Source organism: Cyprinodon tularosa, unplaced genomic scaffold (assembly GCF_016077235.1).
Source record: "Cyprinodon tularosa strain WSP-4 unplaced genomic scaffold, ASM1607723v1 ctg712, whole genome shotgun sequence".
Classification (NCBI taxonomy): domain Eukaryota; kingdom Metazoa; phylum Chordata; class Actinopteri; order Cyprinodontiformes; family Cyprinodontidae; genus Cyprinodon; species Cyprinodon tularosa.
The window spans coordinates 108431-125747 of NW_024039466.1; the positions used below are offsets into that span (position 1 = coordinate 108431).

The window sequence follows — 17317 nt, forward strand, 5'->3', positions numbered from 1 at the left end:
TTACTAATCTGACTCTCACAGTTAGTTCGCTAATTTACAGTTTTTCAGGGTTCCTACAGCATAAGGCAAGTTAAATTCAAGACTTTTTAAGACTTTTTAATGCCACTTGAAATAAAAATTTATGACTAAATTCACAAGAAACACAAGAAAAACCTGCTTGTGACAACTTAACCCAAAGGTTCATTTTAAAGCTACAGTGTGTAATTTTCAGCGACATCTAGCGGTCAGACTGCAGACTGCAGCAACATGAACGTCTCCCCCCCACAGCTTCTCCCCCCCAACAGTACGGCGAGCGTTACGGGACAAAATGTCTTCCACGACGTCCGCATCACCTACCTTCTCAAGTGATGAGGTTTGTTTACATAGATAATTTTACAGATAGTATTTCATTAGTCTGTGTAGGGTATAGATTTCATGTAGACTTAAGATAATAAATATACCCGTTATTTTTTCTACGTCGTTGTGACGTTTTGGTGAGCTGCTTTGCATGGTGATATAAACAGACGAAGTAATTGTAGTCATTAGTTTAACAGCGAGATTGTGTTCGCTGGAAGAATATATATTCCCCGTTTACAGAGTCCAAGTCTTGTTTGTGGCACGGGGGTTACAAGGCAAGGAAGAGGGAAAGGAAGAGGGCAGAGAGGCCGGGGTGAGCGTGCAGCTGGGGCCAGGCGAGAGAGGGGAGCCAGCGGGGTGAGAGCAGAGGAGGAAAGGCTTGAAGATCTCCAAAGGAGCCGGAGAGAAGTAACCGAGGTATATATCCAGAAAATTATTTTACAGAAAATTACTGAATCATTACCTGTGAAACGTCAGGGACGTTGCTGAATAAGTATACTGGAGAGTAACAGCATCATCACGCAGCATGTTATTGTTTTAGACAGGTCTGAGCATCCTGTACTCCAAAAACTGCAGTGATATTAGACAATTGTGTGTATAGGATTAATTACCTGTCCAAGAGAAAACTGGCAACTTGAGCGTCACTTTGAAAACCTTTTTCCTCCATCAGTGACTTCCATCGTGTAAATGCCGTGCCAATGTTGATCCGTGTTTTTTGTCGTTTCTTGTCACTCTTGCGTTTATTCTCGTCGTGTTTCCGCTTCTTAGATGACGGGGGTTCGGTGTCCGCCGCTTTTCGTTGTGATACAGAGTAGGCATGATCCTCCATTCGTCTGATGTTTGGCCACACAGTGCCAAACAGTTTGCAAAGTCACTCACGCCTGCCGCCTTGTTTACCTTTCTTGTTACCGAGGCGCAGTATACCTGCTTCTTCTTCTTCTTTGGTTTCAGGCAGACTAAACGCTTCTCAGGCATAATACTGCCATCTACTGTTCAGTACCGTCTCAGTTCATCTCTCTCAACTTGCCGTAGTTATTTTCGAGCGTCATGGGAGATCTCGCAATCGCTAGTTTGTTGCCTCTGCGCTGCCGTAGCGCAAAGATGTCAGCCTCCATGGCTGCGAGACCCGCTCCTATGTAATTATAAATAACGAATTCTAAGGCAACGCAAATGTTATGGTTAAAAGGCTGAGCTCATAGGTGATGATAAATAACATAGTTATGTATAATATATTAAATTTCTGAATTTATATGCCTGTAATTATTACACACTGTAGCTTTAACATAAACCACTGCACTAATGTTTCAAATTTTGAAAAGCTTCCCATACAGGAAGAAAGCTAAAAACACACAAATGACAGATATATTTTAACAATTATTTAACTGAATTCACAAACTTTGTTTTAGCAGGGAACAAAACAAATCAGTTTTAAAGCCACAACATAACCAGTGCTAAGTCTTTTTTGCAGCTATTTTTCTTTGTATGGTTTTCTTAGTATGTTTGATTTGGTGATAAGTGGAGGCGTTGCAGAGACAAGGGTGGAACTAAACTGCGAAATACCGGCTGTTTCTCTGTAACTCCAATTTGACGCTTTGTGTTTCGCGCTTCGCATGTGCGACTCCACTGCCTTAATTCCCATCGTTCTGAGCTTGAATGACTTCTTGCACTAAATCCACTGAGCCTCATGTATGTTCCCTGGTTTTAGCCATGGAGAAAACTCTTGGCTGGAGACAATTTTGGTTACATTTACACTTGCTCATATTTTCCAGACAAAAAGTTAATGGTGCATCTCCCAAATGTCCCGGCCGCAACAACGCTTTTATTGGTTCCGCTATTGGGACGGAACCAATAATGGCGAGCTGTTATTTTTTTTAAATAAATTAAGACCTACGAAAGACTGATTTAAGACATTTTAATACCAATTAAGGCCTTTTGAATTTTGAACAATTCAATGCCTTTTAAGACTTTTTAAGGACCGGCGGGAACCCTGGTTTTAAGGGGTTTGGTTGTTGCTGCTACAGTTGGCAGTTGGATGTAATCTGGATTAAAAAAGTAAGACCTCCCTCACTCTTGACTTTAGGGAAAAACCTCATCCAAAAAAAATCTAGAACATCTAAAGTTTGTGTAGAGCAAGGGCAGATTAGATCAGGCTCACATATTGAACACACCAGAGGCTTTTATTACTTTCCAACTTAGATCTGTAGCACTGAAGCTCAATTAGAGGGAAACAAATTAAGAGAAACATTAAATTAAAAACAGATTTTAGGTGATCAAGCACGTAAAGTTGTGTGTTCAATGCTAACGAAATGTTTAAACAAAAGCACTGAAAGCAGGAACATCTATCTTTTCAAAAACTACATTTGTGAAAAAACACAAAAATTTCAGCTACATGTCCCTGAACTCATGGAGAAGCTCTCCCTAAAAGAGAAACCAGCTCTCTGAAATTTAGGGCTGCATCTAAGGATTATTTTGCAAATTGATGAATCTGTTGATTATTTTTTTTTATTTAAGCAATCAGTAATAAGAGAGCAAAAGGTTCGTTAAAGAAGACTTTTTACAAAATTGAATCAGGAGAAACTAAAACTTTTCCACCTGAGGAGTTCTGGATAGAGCAATTTGACAGACGAGAAAGATTTTTTTTTATCTTAAATGCAAAATATTTACATATTTGTTTTTACAATTTTGATATAATTCTTGCTCTAAGTGGGTCACTGTCAGTTAAAGGCTTGTTTTACAGTGTCTATACACCAGTTAACCAATAATCGATTACTAAATTAGTTGATGATAATTTCAATAATTTGACAAAATGGTTTCTTTTGGTGCATTTGTCGGAAAGCCTTAGCTAAACCCAGAAGTCAGCTAATAAAGCGTATAAGTAAATGTCTAGAAAGCTGTAGTTTATGCAAGGGTAGTGAAGGGATCACAGAAGGATAAAAAATAGGTGAAACCTTTGAAAAAAAAGCTGATCTAAAAAGAGTTTCCACCGACAATTTAACTTTGACTGTAGCGAATATGCTGAAGATCACCTACAGGCTTTTTATTCTTTGATATTTTAGTTCAGACATTTAAGAAATAGAGCTGTAATTATAACACTACCCCATTTTTCCCTCAGGTTATCATACTGTAAGAATTTTATGCGACTCCAAGCCTAATCCTAACAGCTGGATGTGGTCTCCAACGTCCGACCTGGAGGGGGGGAAATTCTCCGGGTGTTTTCCACATGATTGCAAGTCTCAAAAAAGGGACTGATTAATGGATATCTGTAGTTCCTTTGACCTCCAGAGATACTTGAGGTGAACTGCCATGCCTTGGTAGGTCGGCTGTGGCGTCATCCTCTTTCTACTGTCTGATCATTTTATTATTTATTCCTAGGGCTGGGTACCGAACTTCGGTACTTTTATGGTACCGACTAGGGGTGTAAATAATAATCGTTTTGTATCGATGCATCGATCCAAAAGCCGACGATCCGATGCATCGACACGTCCGCAAGATAATCGATTAATGTTTTTTTTTTTCCCTCCGGTCTATTTTTATCCATTTGCTCCTGGGCGTAATTCTTCCTCCTGCTGCGGTGGCGCTAAACCTATTTTCCCCTCCTACCGCGCTTCCTGGTTATACTCTTACAGCAGTTTGTTGCAGCAAGCTTCACACAGACATTTTTAAATTATGCTCAGTATTGAAGCGTGGTCTGGGCTACACGCTGTGGGTCTAGATACGGCCGAGGCGATGAGGAAGTGGGGGCGAGTTTAGTCCGACGACGGAGGGACAATGGGGCAAAAAGAGCGGAGATTCAGCTGGAAAAAGGCTCCCAGCGTTCTCGCGCACCTCTCTCTTCTAGCGGGTCAAACTTCACGAGTTGTTTTCCGCAATTTCGGTCATAAAAACAAAACTAGCCGGCCTCCTGTCTGGTGCACTGTTTGCGGTGAGCTACAATCTGGGAGAGGTGCAGCGGAGCGTCTCTCAAGGGGCGGTGACGTCAACACTCTGGAGCCTTCTTCTTCTTCTTTTTTTTAATGGCGGTTGGCAAACAACTTATAGCTGCATTACCGCCACCTTCCAGAATGGAGTATGGACCAGACAAACTATTATATTCTCCCTAAAATACCCGTTCTTCTTAGAAAATTAAAAATACCCCCAAAAACTACATCCCCAGATGACCTTTGAAACAATTCCCTTATATGTAGTTTATTTTTATTCCTGTCTAACTCTCTACACAATATCTCTCTTTCCTGAATATATTTATTACATTCTAAAAAAATATGTTGGACAGTTTCTCTGGAGCCGAGGTATTGCATTGAACTCATTACACTGATATTGTGCAGTATTTTTGCAGTATTTTTGATGCAACTTTTCTACTTCTGTTATTTGCTGTTGTTTCTAAAGAAAATGCATAATGATATTACAGCTTTCATTGATTTATTTCAAACTTGAAACTTTGTTTAGCCTGTAAGGTGTAAAAAAAAATAAAAATAAATAATAAAAAAAAAATTAACCGATTAATCGATTAATCGAATCGAATCGAGGTGTATTCTTAAGTATCGAAAATAATCGAATCGTTGGATCAGGAAATCGATACTGAATCGAATCGCCATGATGGATGTGATTTACACCCCTAGTACCGACCGAAATGCTTCGGTTCTACAGAGTATCGAAACATGCCTCGTCTTTCGGTACCAAGTTTCGGTGATTGGCTGGAACACTTAAGGTGATTGCGTCATCCAGGAAAAATACACAGGTGGTCACGCCTACAGCCAGGGTTCATGTGTATCTTTTGTGAACTGGTTGCAGCGTCGCGGAACCCCTTTAAAATGCCCCCCAGGTCAAAAGTGCGGCTTCACTTTATTAAGACTGATGCTAATAGTGCACAATGCAATACATCGTGCACGGAAATAATTTAAGAGCAGAAAGTCGCTCTGTGTTTGACTGCAAGAAGAGCGGACCACAGCCAGCGCGACCATCCTCCTCTCAGCAGCCCGTGGGCAGAGCAAAGCCAGAGCGGAGTGAATCATGCTGCTTTCAAACTGGACGCAGCAAGAGCAGCAAAATCTCGTCTGCTGCTTCATTTTTGCTGCTTGTACCAGCTTCTGACGCGCTGCTGAAGAAGCTTTGCTGCTCTGGCTGCGCGGTCGCAAAGTGGGTCAGACGCGCGTTGGGCGGAGCTACTCTATCCTTTATTTGCCTTGCAGCTATATTTGCTGTGATCAGTGGGAATAAAGTAGTTTTATTATGTTTTTAAGTGGGAAAATCCACCTGAAAACGTAATCAGTGCAGTCAGTTCATCCTGCCTTCAATATTTCTGTCGGAGCCGCTCAGACCCCCCCCATACCAGCGGTGCGCTGTCAGTAGGATCCCATTCAACGGGCTTGTTTGTCAGACATGGTAATTTTTCTAAAGGAAAACTGCTAAGTAAAAAGGTCCTCACAATGTAACAGTGAATATTAGACACTGAATTATTTATTTTTTTATGTAAGAGGAAAAATGTAAATGGAAAAACAGAGCTTAAAATAAAACTCAAGATTTGTACTTTTTTATGTTGTGTAATTTTCTTTTTTTTCGAATTGATATTATAAAACTGGTATCGAAAAAAGTATCGTTCAGGAACCGGTATCGAAGTGAAGGTATCGGTATTGGTACCGGAACCGAAATTTTTTTAACAATACCCAGCCCTATTTATTCCTTCATTTAACCAGAAAAAAGTCCCATTCAGATTAACAATCTCTTTTTCAAGGGAGTCCTGGCCAAGACAGCGGCAAAAGGATAGCTATTTTGCAATTTTGTCTTTGTTTTTAAAAATAACATCATTTTAGTTTTATTTGGATTTAAAGAAAGATCTAGTTTTAAAAGCCTGTACTGAACCGAATTAAAAGCAATAGGGTTTTTTCCAAAACTGTAAAAAAACATGTCATCAGCATAAAAATGGTAGTTAGTGTCTTTAAGATCCTGGCCAACATTGTTCACATACACTGCAAAAAATGGAAATCTGTATGAGTTATATTTGCTTAAATTGAGTGAATTTTGTCTTAAATTGAGGAGATAAGTGAGACACCTTGCCAATAGAACAAGACAATTTATATTTAAAATAAGAAAAAAAACAATTGCTTTGTATTATTTCAAGTGAATGTTATCTAATTGTCTTATTTTAGGAGTAGAAATACTGATTCCATTGGCAAATACCTACTAAAATTAAGGGTAAATACACTTATTTTAGGAAATGTTGCACTTATTTCTAGATGATTTTTGCAGTGTAGATAGTACATTGGAAAATATCTAAATCTAGATAAGTCATTTTTTCTTAAAAGTGCATTTGTTCTTGAATTGAGGAGATAAAAGAGACATTTTGCCAATGGAACAAGACAATTTACACTTAAAATAAGAAAACACAATTAAATTGTCTTATTTCAAGTACATATTGTCTAATTATTTTATTTTAAGAGTAAAATTACTCATTCCATTGACAAACTCTCTCATTTACCTACTCTAATTAAGGGTGAATACACTTAATTTAAGAAAGTTTTACTTATTTCTAGATCGTTTTTGCAGTGTAAATAGTAGAGACCCCGAAACGGACCCTTGGGGCACTCCTTTAGTTATTGATAATGAAGTAAATGCTGCTTTTTGAAACACATGAAGCTCAGAATGTTAGATTAAAACCCTTTTTTAAACTTCTCTGTCTTTAAACTCTTTGGTGTGTTTCAGCAGCTTTTGAGGGTAAACTGATTGCAAAGGGTTTTACGAATAAATAAAAATAATTAACTAATAAATCTTTAGATTCTTATTAAATTAGTAATATTTTCAGAGTTTCAAGGTTTCCTTAAGGTAGAAGTTCAGGTTTTTCAACTGAATCTACAGACTTTGTTGCAAGTGTGATGAAATATTTGCAACATGCAGAATCAGGGAAAGTGCATTTTCACCAACCTTCATATCATTTTTGATGCCTCTCATTATTTGATGCCAGCAGAAGATCTTAAATTTGTTCCAACCGGTAGGACTGTGATCACTACCCCACCCTCAGTGCTAAGGGAGCGCATACAATCTGATTTCCTCCTGCTGAGGAAAGTCATTTCAGAAGTCGGGGGGGGGGGGGTTTCCCTCCCAATCAGACTCTTGATAACTTCTATCCTGGGAGGAATGTTCCCTGACTTCAAAACGCTGGCTGAAGTGATGCATTAGACCCCAGAGTCACAGGGGAGGGGGGGTCCAGCCTTCAGAAAAAAAAAACACAATCTAAAAGACCAAGAGAAGAAAACATCAACTATAGGAGAATTCTCCCATTTTAAGAGCAAGGAAGAAAAAGTTGTATGACTTCAGCAGGCTTAAAATTAGATTTCCATGTAAATTGTATTAATTAAGTTTAACTTTGCTTAAAGGAAAAGTCCAGCCAGCAACAAATGATCACTTGTTCATCATCTTCAACTAAAACTAAAATGTACACAGTGATTTAATGAATTTAGCGTTAATCAGTAAAAAAAAATTGTTCACGATCACAGAGTCTGGGAGCGGCCATTTTTGCCCAAATATAGTAACCCCTCCCTCCTGCCATCTTCCATCAGTGACGTCACGGTGCGGTAAGCCTAGCGCCATTCTCCCCGCTTTACAAGCTAAATCAATGGGAACTACTAGACACATCTGCAATCAACAACAATTATTGAAGATTTCCAGAGGACTTCACCATTGAAATTCACCAGAGCTATAGTGAAACTGACAATTAGAGGTGAGCATAAGTGTTGCGATTCGATACATGTTGCGATACTTGGGTCACGATACGATATTATCACGATATTGCAGTATCACTATATATTGCCATATTTTCCCCAGCTATCAAAATCAAATGTTGAGATAAAACAGCAAGTGCTGTATATTTTCATCAGAAAATATTGATTAGGTATTATTATCCATGTTGTTTGGGGTTTTCTTCCACTGTGACTGCCTCAAATACAGATTTGGTGCTGCACGCACAGTTAAAGGGCTCCACAGCGCTTTCTGCCAGAGTTTTCGTGCAGAGGTAGCCCATTTTCCCATCAATGTTTTATGTAACCTTTTTTTTTTTTTTTCGATACTAAGAAGTGAAAAATTGATATTATATTGGGCAGCCGAATATCACAATATATCGCTAAAACGATTATTTCCCACAGCCCTAGTGACAATGCCCACGTGCATGGCAGCTGGATGCTGGAATACATCGGGTAAAAGTGGGGGGAAAAAAAAAAAAAAAAAAGAGTTATTCCACCTTTCTGATTCCTGATCCTCCACGGACGGGTTGGTCGTTGGATCGCCAACTTGAAGAGGGAGGATTTGCCATCGAACTTCTAATAATCTAAAAAGCCGTAATATGTAGCCAACATTTGGAAGAAGAATGTTTTCAAGATGACTTGGATAATAGCGCATTGTGACAAACAGCAGATACAGCACTGGGACTTGATCAACAGTCGATACCGCACCGTGACGTCACAAACCAGTAGGTGGCAGTAGTGTTCTTTGACAAACATGGATGCCTCCAGTAAAGCACATTCACATTAAAATTACTCTGAATTAAAAACACTTATTTATTGAATATTAAGTCATAATTTCCTACTAATAAGTACTTTCAGAAGTTTGTATTCTGAATATGACTGGATATATTCATTACACAAATATTTATACATACACAATTTTTTCTCCATTCTTAAGAACTAAAAAAAAAAAAGTATCCTTCAAGGCAGTTAAATGAATACCAACAAAGACCCAGGGTCTGTCAGGGTCAAACACAAGAGCAGTCAAAACAATAACAATAACTCACTGCAAGTATGAAAACAGAGTCATAACAGCCCCAGCGGTCTGCAAAACAGAGCCTCCCTACTCTGCCTGCATACAACTCGTTTTAAAATGACTTTTAAAACCCCTTTCTTTAAATAATTTCTTTCTACACTGAAACACAATAAAATTAGTAATTACTAAATAAATCGTAGATAGCTCTAAAAAGAGGATGAGAGCCAAACAAAATTAAAAAAGCTGCATGCTTTGAATATTATGATTGAATGTGAAGAAACACAATGAATCCAAAATGAGATTTTAATAGTTTTAAAAGACAGCTGCGCTGACTGAGATAAATTATCTGCAAAATGTAAGCATAAATTAGTCATCGTTCTTTCTCTCCTGCAGAGAAAAAAACCCTCTCCTTTATAAGGAGCATGCAGCATAGCTGGGGAGCAAGGAGAGAAAAAGGAGAACATTACTGCTGCACAGCAGACAAAGACTAGAAGTCAGTGTTTATGCAGAAAATGAAATATAACACTCTACCTTTAGCATATCTCAAATTAATTTAGATTACATTTTTTAAAAAGAAAAATAAGGTGCCTCAGAACTACATTAACAATTACTGAAAAACAATTAAAGTAAAATTCAAAAGACTTGATGTCTAACAAGATAAAGTCTTTTTTTTTAACAGAAGTTTAAATGATTTCCTGCTCCTTGCAGTGCAGACATGCAGAGGTAACCCAAGGTACGGAAATGCCTCCTATTTGAAGCTATAAAAATCCATCAAAACAGGCAGAGGAGAAATTTAAAGCAAAAAAATGGAATCTGATTCCTACTGAAAGCTGCAGTTAAAAAAAAATAATAAATGAGGAAGAGAAAAAGAGGAGAAGGCAAACGGCGACTCATGACTATTCAAGGATTTGAAGGCTATGTTGATTTTGGCTTTTAGTGTCATATTGGAACAAAGTGCCGACTCATTTCTGACCACTCTTCCTGTCACAGGATACAGACCTGACTTTTAAACTGTCAAAAAAATCCTTCCAAAGGCAGTTTGGGCATCATTATCCAAACAAAACAACCAACTAGCTCCATGTTTCAACCATTTAATTGTTGATTAGTTTGCAGTGAAAATAAAGATATTTTTGGAGAGAGTTCAAAAACAGTAAAAACTTATGAAAATCAGTGCATTTGTCCTTAATTTGAGCAGGTTAATAAAATAATCTGCTATTTGAATTAGTATTTTTACCCTAAAATAAGACAATTTTATATCATGCACTTACAATAAGATTACCCATCCTAGAGCTATATGTTATATTAGCTCTAGGACTATGTTGTCGAAGTCAGTTCATTTCAATTCAGTTTATTTCTATGGCGCCAAATTACAACACATGCCATCCAGTCAAACTGTTTTCTAAGGAAAAATCAGCTGATTGCGTTGATTCATTGACTCAAAGGAAATCCTTCCGATTAAGCAAGTTTGTAACGACAGTGGAGAGGAAAAACTCCCTTTTAACAGGAAGAAACCTCCAGGAGAACCAGGCTCAGTGTGAGCGGCCATCTGTTGAGGCCGACTGGGGTTCAAGGAGACAGAAGCAGAGATAAAAAAAGCAACTGTAATAGTCGGCCCCGTCAAGGAAACACACAGCCACACTTCAAAAGCTATCTAAAAATTTGTAAAAAAAAGTCTTAAATTAAGTGTATTTACCCTTAATTTGGGCAGGTAAATGAGATGGTTTGCCAACGCAATATGCAATTTTACTCTTAAAATAAGATAATTGGATAATATGCACTTGAAACAAGACAATGCAATTGTGTTTTCTAATTTTAAGTGCAAATTGTCTTTTTCCATTGGCAAAATGTCTCCTTTACCTCCTCAATCCAAGAACAAATGCACTTATTTTAAGAAAAAACTTATCTAAATTTTGATTTTTTTCCAGTGCAGGCAGACGAGCTCTGAGCCAGCTCCCATATCAGAGGATGAAGAAAGCACATCCACTTAGTCACAGTCAGAGAAACAGGACTACACTGAAAAACAGGCTGATCTCCAACATCTATAAACACAGGTGTTGATGGCAGCAGCACAGCTGCTATTATTCTGCAGGATGGTGACTGACAAACATAACAGTTTAAATCAAGAAGAAATTCTGGAATAAGTGAATTTTCAAGATAAAATACACTTTTTTCCAGAAAATTAGATTTTGATTTTTCAGTATTTGTATTTATTCTCCCACTTCATGCAATTCACCAATCCCACTACCAGCAAAAGAGATGCATACCATGATGCCACTAGCATGTCTGACAACTGTTACCAGGCTCAGGGTTGAAAGCCGTCCGTCTATTGGACGGTAACACTTTGGTTCAGGTGGTTAAACCCTAAACACACAGAAGGGTGATTCAACTGGACAACAAAGAAATATATCTTTGGATGGCATCTTTACCGTCGTAGCCAAGTCTACCGAGAAAGTAACCTGACTCCGCCAGATGGATTTGCTGCGCATATCCATCTGGAAACCTTCCGTTGAAGTAATTTTGGGAAGGGGCGAAAATACTGGTTAGCTGATTGGCCTATGTTGGTGATAGACGGGCCAAATAAACCAATCAGATCAACGAAGCATATGACGTACTAACAGAGCGACGATGAAAGTACAAACCACAAGCCAGGCTACTCTTGCCGAAACCAGTCGGGAGAAGAGCAAAAACATCTTTTCCTCTGAGAAATGCCTCCAGAGCAGTGTTTTGCTCTTCTTTCAGTGAAGAAATACTCTGTAATTCCGATAAAACTTGCTGGATAGCCACGCTAACGCTAGTTTCATCGGCTGAAGCCACCATGTTCTTTAGACTGAACTGTTGCGCTTCTCGTTGCGTCACACCTCAACCCGCCTCAAAGCCAACGCTAATTGGACGTTCGTTTGGTGAACGGCTCCAAATTTTCTTTAACGGAGAGTAGGGCTGGGTGATAATTCAATAACGATATATATCGATCGATAGACGTGTGGCGCAATAGAAAAAAAGAGTGTCGATAAAAGTTCGATAAAAAAGAAACGTAGTTTTCCTTCTCATTGTAGCCTAGCATGTAGGTTTATGCTAGTCACTACTTCCTCCCAAACAAACACAATCGCGGACCCAGGCACGCCGTCACCAAGCGCCGCCCTCTCAAACCACAACACAGAGCGCATGAAGCTGTGCAGCAAGGAGAGGCGGAGGAAATTGTTTCAAAGAAGGGTTTTTGTAGTTCGGCAGTCTGGCAGTATTTCGGTCATGGCAAGTCGGACCAAAAACAAACCACAGTCATCTGGAAAATGTGTCGGGAACCAGTGAAAACCAGTCTGATAACACAACCAACTTTTTTTTTTTTTTTTTTTTTTTATCGTCTCAGCCGCTCACACCCACAGGAGTACGAGCTGTGTATGGATTGCCAGGATTTTAACAGAGGCCTTAAAAAGTATCAGTTTTCCTACCATACAGCTGAGACTGTTTGTATTTGAGCCTAATGTTGAATCTGTGGGGAACAGAAAACTCATTATAGCACTCATTTTTTTTCATTATTTAAATAGAAATGCATGAAAAAGTCATAAATTAACATATAAAAAATTATGCCGATCATGACTTGACTGAGTTGCACATTAGGTCTGAGAACAATAGTCAGCATGTGAAAAAAAATTAAAAAAATACTTTATATACAATGGCTGCAAATGCATATATGCTGAATTTTAGGGTGTGAATTAAAATTGTACTATAGTAGTTTGTTGAGTCACCAGTGGATTCTGTTAATTCAAAAGGTGTTATATTTAAAATAAGGTTACAGACTGCTTTAGTCATCCAGCACATAGCAAACAGTGTGTGTGAAAGACCCCTGGGACCCCCAGAGGCTGCATTCTGCCCCTAAATGCCGCCTCAGTGGCTTCTGACTAAACTAAACAGAGACACATAAGCATCTATCCGGGCTGCTGTAACTCTCTGATGACTACTTCTGCCTCACAGCCCTCAATCCAGAGTGGTTCAATGCCCGCTGCAATATTTTGTGCAGCAAATGTGAGGTCATGATATATTTCCATTTGTCTAGCCCTCCTGGGTAGCGCTGGCTTGTTCCACATTAGGGGGAAACTTGGGATCAAAGCTGAGAGGTTCTATGAAGGGTTTCTGAAGGTGACAAAATGTACCTTTAATAAGCCGTCCCAGGAGAGAAAATAAGTCAAAAATGTCCTCACTAAGTCCTATCTAATACCAATACCAGACCTTTTACTGCTCCCATTCACAAAATAGAGCACCACTTTGTGCGCAGTGTAAACTCAAAATGGTTAGAAGGACAGAGAAGCTTTTGAAATATCCCAGCCAGAGACATGGCTACATCAACACAGCAACCGTAACAGGAGCAGACACCCTCTGCAGTTTGCTCTACGACGACTTGTTGGTGGTTTTACAAAGCTCAGAGCTAGGATTTTGCAAACGGAAAGACGGGGATGGTAGCCCCCGTTTCCTTGCTGCTGTTTCTTCTGCCAATTAGAAACCCCTGCCCGCCCGCAAAGCCTGGATCACTGATTTCTCATTGGAGGAACAAAGAGTTGCTGCTACCATGAGGACAAGACATAAGTTATGAAATGAAGGAAACACAATCAGACAGAAAAGGTGAAGATGTGACGTAATTTTTGTTCCTCTTCTTCATCCAGGAAGAGCGAGAGGTAAGAAAACCATTACTTCCACCTCTAAGCAGTAAACATGATCAAAGGTGCGTTACTAATAACTGCATAAACTGGTGGGTGAGCTCTGGAACCCAAAGAAGGGGACATTTAGGTTGCAGAACCCTAATTCAGTTAAGCACAAGTCATAAAATAAAGCTGGTTTGCTCACTTCATGCACTATCAGCGATCATGTAAAGCGTGTTACTAAAGGTGCACCAATCAAACCTTTCCTGGCCAATCCTGATCTATGCTTTTCGCATAGGTCCGACCTGATGACTGCCTTTGTATACCCTTTGGACTATGAGACAAGAGACATTACAGCAGCTGCTTTGATAAGACGAATTATGCTACGTTCACACCGGACGCAGCAAGAGCAGCAAAATTGCGTCTGCTGCTTCATTTTTGCTGCTTGTACCAGTTAGTTCTGACGCGCGGCTGAAGCAGCTTTGCTTTGAAGCTCGTTGGGCGGAGCTACTCTATCCTTTCTCTGCCTTGCAGCTATATTTGCTGTGGTCAGTGGGAATAAAGTAGTTTTAATATGTTTTTAAGTGAGAAAAATCCACCTGAAAACGTAATCAATGCAGTCAGTTCTTCCAGATTACCATCCCACCTTCCAATATTATTTCTGTCGGAGCCGCTCAGACTTTTATGGACCTTTCTGCCTCGGGCGCCATAGACCTCCATTATTTGAATGTCAGCAGACAGCAAGAAGTCTCCCAGATCTCCAGATGCGTTTGAGATATCAAAAAAGTACTCCAGAGTGTTGTTCAGCATGGGGGTGAGTAGAAAATGAAGGCTAATCATGTTTTGGGTGTACTATTCCTTTAATGTAGTTGCGCTTTACTTTATGTAGTTGCGATTTCCTTAATGTAGTTGCGCTTTTAGATTTGTAGTTGCAGTTTGCACTTCAGGGCCACCGTACATAACAGGGGCCAGGGCATGATCTACAGGGGCACTGGCCCCCGTTGGCTCCTGTCTAGAACCCCCCCTGGCCATGTGCTTTTGCTCTGAGAAAGTTGCAAGCACCCAGTTCGGTCCCCACAGCTTCCACTCTGGGTCCCTGAGCAAGACCCTCAACCCCACACTGCTCACCAGGTGCCACGCAATGGCAGCCAACTGGGTTAAATGCAGAGGTAAATTTCTCCAATGTGAGATCAATTATTTATTTTCTATGTATTTAAGCATGAACATGTCAAAGCACACGTGTTTAACGGGGTGTTGAGAAAGAGAAACGCAAAACAATTAACATCCAACAAATTCAGGAGCTGGGAGAGGAGAAACCTGAAGTTCAAGCATCGACTGAGAAAAAGCCCTGAGAGAAACAGATCTGAGATCTTCCCTGATGACACCAGTGAACATGTCCTGACACACCAAAAGCTTTACAGGAAACTATTAAAAAAACAAAAACACAACCTGATCTCCCAAACTCCCATAGCAGCATTTCTATCAGCCTGGATGTTTTAAGGAGGGTCTTTAGCAAAGTTTAAGAGGGAGATGAGCATTCAGAGTGACAGGAACACACGGATCATAACATTTTAACATAAACACTGCAGCACATAGATAAGAACAGCTCCCCTCCTCCTCCTCCTCCTGCTCCTCCTCCTCCTTTTAAAGAGCTTCAGATGCAGCTGCGCTAATTGGTCACCATGAAGCAGATAAATGGTTAAAATATTGAATAATTTGTTATTTTTAAACATAAAATAACATACTTTTTAAAACAGGCAATGTGTTTTCCAGATTTTTTAAAGCAAATTTGGTTGATGTAATTAAAGGAAAGGATAAAAAATAAAAAATAAACTAACATTTTTGCCTGGGCTGCGTTATAACTTCACACTTGTTGGGTGGGGGGGCGTTTATTCAGAGCAAAGCTGTAAAACTAGAAGCGCAGAGAGAAACACGGTGCGTGTTGTTTTTCGCTGTCCAAACCGGTAATCTGCTGCATGCAGGATATTCAGGGAATCAAACCGAGGCTGAGTTCCATCACCCTGCTGTCATACCGGGGGATACTTTCCACAACTAAATGTTTAGGAACCCCATAAAATAAATAAATAAATAAACCAACCTGAACAACTTCTTCACTCGATACACATAAAACCTCCTTTAGGCGAGTTTCCAACCAACGAAGATCCGATATTAGTTACATTTTAAGCTTCCAGTTTAATATTTAACCCCAGAAAGACGGACGCGAAAACAAAGCGTGAAGCATCGCAAATTAAAAGTGCGCTTTGGTGTAAAAGAGAGTGATAAATAAGTTTTAAAGAAAGAAAGCGGTTTTAAAGGTAACTTACAGCGGGGAGCAGAGTTTGCTTGAGGGGAGCGCAGGCTGTGCTCACTGGCAGCGCGGTGAGCGGTTAGTGGGAAGCTCGCGGAGCCGCTCTGTGCCTCTTCTTCTTCTTCTTCTTATGGGGTTTTATGGCGGTTGGCAGGCTTGTGAATTGTGCATTACCGCCACCAACTGATATGGAGTAAAGCAAGAAAACAGAAAACGATTCACCCAAAAAAAAAAAAAAAAAACCTGTGTAACTTAAACCAACATAATACTAAATCACATTTGCCCATATAATTTTAATTTACTCTAGGTCATCTTAACTCTGCCAGTTTCTGATGGTCCCATCGGTCCTCCCATCATACTTCCAACCATCTCCCAGTTCAAATCTTTAATGTCCAGGTATTTTTCTGCAGCCTTCACTATTATTTTGATTTTTTTCCGTTTTTTTTGTTGTCTGTGCAGTACAATTAATTACTTCTACCATGAAAAGAACAAAATTTGTCTTTTTAACAATAAGTGAGTCTTCATCAATTTTTTGATTCTCTAGAGGTTTGGAATTTGCCGTGTGTTGAACTGTAGGTTTGGGTTTTTCTGACTGAGATGGGATCCTTTTTGCAGCTTCAGCGTAGGTTATTCCGAGCTCAAATTTCATTTTTTTAATTTCCTCAGACCTTTTGCTTGCTTCACAGCCGCGATAGGCAGCAGTATGTTCTCCACCACAATTACAGCATTTTATTATAGCTTCTTTTCCACATTTTCCGTACTCATGTTCTCCTGCACACCTTCCACACCTCTGTTTCCCTTTACAAACTGCTGCAATGTGACCGAATTTTTGGCATTTGAAACATCTCAATGGTGGAGGATTGTAGATTTTGACATTATAGCTTATGTAACCGATGAATACTTTGCTTGGTAATTGCTCTTCCTCAAATTTAATTAGCACTGATAAACTGTCAGATCTTTCTCCGTTTCTTGTTGTTTTTAACCGTTTTACTTCTTTTACTTTTGCACCGCTTATGTTTTCCAGAATCTCTTTTTCAGAAATTTTTAGAGGAACTCCTCCAATGACTCCCCTGCTGATCTTTTTGTTCTCCATTAGGCTGCACTGAACTCTTATCCCGTCAATTTTGTTGATCCGTATTGCTTTGCCTTGCTGGGCGCTGTCTCTGCAGTTAATTAGCAGGTCTCCACTGTACAGAATTCTGGCACCTCTGACTTCTCCGACAAGTTTATTGATGGTTTTTGTTAAGTGAACCGGATTCCAATTTGTAAAAGAGTCTGCCTGATTAACGACTTTGAA

General features: G+C 39.5%; 1 protein-coding gene across 2 annotated transcripts in view; it reads right to left on the minus strand.

Moving 5' to 3' along the window:
* The window catches only part of LOC119772523 (tumor protein p53-inducible protein 11-like), a 101491-nt gene extending 85358 nt beyond the window's left edge, over positions 1–16133 (minus strand). Inside the window, exon 1 of one of the 2 annotated variants that reach the window (XM_038268970.1) lies at positions 16037–16133. The gene's annotated coding sequence lies outside the window, so the exon portion shown is untranslated. Of the gene's footprint in view, positions 1–15810; positions 15928–16036 lie in introns of those variants that run through there. The other variant, XM_038268971.1, reaches the window with a different exon arrangement.
* Positions 16134–17317: the final 1184 nt, after the last annotated feature.